The sequence below is a fragment of the Tupaia chinensis genome, unplaced genomic scaffold, assembly GCF_000334495.1.
Source record: "Tupaia chinensis unplaced genomic scaffold, TupChi_1.0 Scaffold000564_1, whole genome shotgun sequence".
NCBI classification, from domain to species: Eukaryota; Metazoa; Chordata; class Mammalia; order Scandentia; family Tupaiidae; genus Tupaia; species Tupaia belangeri.
In genome coordinates, this window is record NW_006160077.1 from 88655 (window position 1) to 91592 (window position 2938).

A 2938-nucleotide genomic window follows, 5' to 3' on the forward strand; every position below is an offset into this window, starting at 1 on the left:
ACCAGGTCCGGGACGCGAACCTTGGTCAACTACATGGAAGTCCAGCGACATAGCCATTACGCTAACTGCTGGTCCCGACCAATCTTCTTTATAAATAATATATTACCCAGCTTCAGTAGGTCAGCTGATAGGATAATGAAAGCCAATGTGGCTAACTGTGGTTCCAGACCTTGAGCCAACCTGCAACACAACAAATATATGTGCCCCTAATCATATCTAGGTAGAGGGCAGGGTGGGGGAAGGACAATGGCTGTTACGGGGTACCTCTTAGGGGTAACTTTCTCTCTCTCAGAAAAGGAATTAAATTTAGAAAAAGGATAAATTAATAATTTAAAGTCCCAATACAGTTCAGACTTTTAAAGGAATATTTGAGGATTACCCATGATTTGCAAATGGCTATTAAACTTCATGTTCTTTCTTCTTCAGCTTGTAGATAAGGCCATCTCCTGGTCAGGGTGGCAGGGACTCAAATGTGCTCTCATTCCATGCCAATAGCAGGTAGAACTAATTTGTCAGTATTTCTTGCCTCACAACTGATATACAGCCACCGAATGTTTTTCAATAATTTCACTCCAAGAAGCAACTAGTAATAAATAATCAAAGCTGAAACTTGAAATCAAATCTCTTCTCTACCACATATGAATTCTTTCTTTTTTATGTTTTGAAACTTTGGTTCTTTTAAAGTATCAATAATTTATCTCTGCCTCAATTTCTGTGACTTTTCATGGCTACTTCCACAAATTTTAGATTATATTTTCACAGTGGCAAGAGATGCCCTCAAGATAATTTTGCGTATGTGTATACCAACTTACTTGTGACTCTAATACTATAAACAGGTCTGTAAGTTTTTGTCATAATTGCAGAATCTACAGGATCACTGGTGTAACTTCCAACCTTTCCTTCAAAGATATGCACAACCTAAGCTTCGTAACTGAGTTTGTCCTTCTGGGACTTTCACCGGATCCAAATATTCAGAAAATAGTATTTGTTGTATTTTTGTTTGTGTACATCGCAACCATCGGAGGAAACATGCAATTGTAGTGACCATCCTCAGCAGCCCTGCCCTACTGGGCTCCCCCATGTACTTCTTCTTGGCCTTCCTATCCTTCCTGGATGCGTGCTTCTCCTCTGTTATCACCCCAAAGATGATCTCAGACTCCCTCTATGAGAGGAAAACCATTTCTTTCCAAGGTTGCATGGTCCAAATCTTTGCTGAACATTTCTTTGCGGGGGTAGAGGTGATTGTCCTCTCAGCCATGGCCTATGACCGTTACGTGGCCATTTGCAAGCCCTTGCACTACTCTTCTATCATGAACTGGAAGCTCTGTGTCATTCTGATGGAAGTAGCCTGGACAGGGGGCTTCTTGCATTCTATGATACAAATTCTCTTTACTTTCCAGTTGCCCTTTTGTGGCCCCAATGTCATCGATCATTTTATGTGTGACTTGTACCCATTACTGAAGCTTGCCTGCATGGACACACATATTGTTGGCATTTTAGTGGTCTCTAACAGTGGATTTTTCAGCATTTTAATCTTCTCCTTGTTGCTTATCTCCTATGGTGTCATTTTGCTCTCATTGAGAACCCATAGTTCTGAAGGGCGATGGAAAGCTCTCTCCACCTGTGGATCTCACATTGCTGTTGTGTTTTTGTTTTTTGTCCCATGCATGTTTGAATATGCACGACCTCCATCTACTCTCTCCTCTGACAAAATGGCGGCAATATTTTACACCATACTAACTCCCTTGCTTAATCCTTTGATATATACTTTCAGAAATAAGGACATGAAACAAGCCATGAGGAAAGTGTGGAAAAGATTGAGAGTTGTCTGATGAAAGATAAAACATTAAAGTTTTAAAAATTAGAGGTAAAAAAGTAAAAATGCTCTTAGATAAAAGCTTTTGAAATATACTTTGTACAAAAAGAGGTAATCTAATATTGTAGAAAAAACTTAATTGTAATGGTCAAATATGTTTTCACTTTCGTCTCCTTCATCCACTGAATTTGCAACTTACTAACATTATGTGTAAATTAAGGAGAACTGAATTTTATGTTTCTTCAAATCTAATAATTGAATAAAAAAGGATCAAAAGACAAATTATATACTAGACTACTTGCTATTCATTCCATGTTTGAAAATCTTTTGTGGAGGAAAGAAAAAATATCTTCAAGATTAAGAATATACACCAATACAAAGTATATATTTCAAATGGAAAGACATTCATATCTAGGATACCAGTCTCAGTGACACTGATGAAAGGTATGCCATTGCCTGCTATGTTCCTATGATGAAAATGAAGGGTGGAGATGGCAAATGAGAGTTAGGAGACAGAAATTATAGCAAGAGAATGCTGATGAAAGATTGCACCATACTTTGCTGTTTTGATGAAAGACTTTGTAACAATTAAAAAGCCCAGCTATCTAAGAGAAACTTTTTAGGGAAAAATCACACCTCAAATGTTTGGCCTTTTATTTATAAATGAAGTGAAAGAATCTTGGGGAAGTTTTTTGGTGTGTTATTTAAAGTTTTTGAGCCTCAGTTTCTTCATCCATTAAATGGATTATTAAGTCCTGAAATTTAAAATTTCTGCAAAGACTTAAAGATACAACATAAGAAAGAGAATACTTAGCGCAGTGAAAGTGCAAAAGAATTTATATTTCCTTATTAATTATCTATAAACATGAAGAATGGAGGCCCAGAGAAGTGCTTGGAAATAATTGATGAATTCAATGAGATCTCTAAAAATGTGTTCATCTCAACTATTGCATACACCTTGTCAACATGCCACTTTCCTGTCTTCATATTCCTAACTCTTCTCTTTGCTTATTGAAAATAAAGAAAATTGAATTGTATAATCTCACTTTAGTAGTTGTTTATTGTTTCTCTATGAATTTACTTCTTATAACTTTTCTTTTCCTTTTTTTTTTTTTTTTTTTT

The 2938-nt window shown here is 36.4% G+C and overlaps 1 pseudogene; it reads left to right on the forward strand.

Annotated features, from left to right (window-relative positions):
• The first annotated feature begins 897 nt into the window (after window positions 1-897).
• LOC102486654 (olfactory receptor 4C15-like) lies at window positions 898-1832 on the forward strand (annotated as a pseudogene).
• The last annotated feature ends 1106 nt before the right edge of the window (window positions 1833-2938 follow it).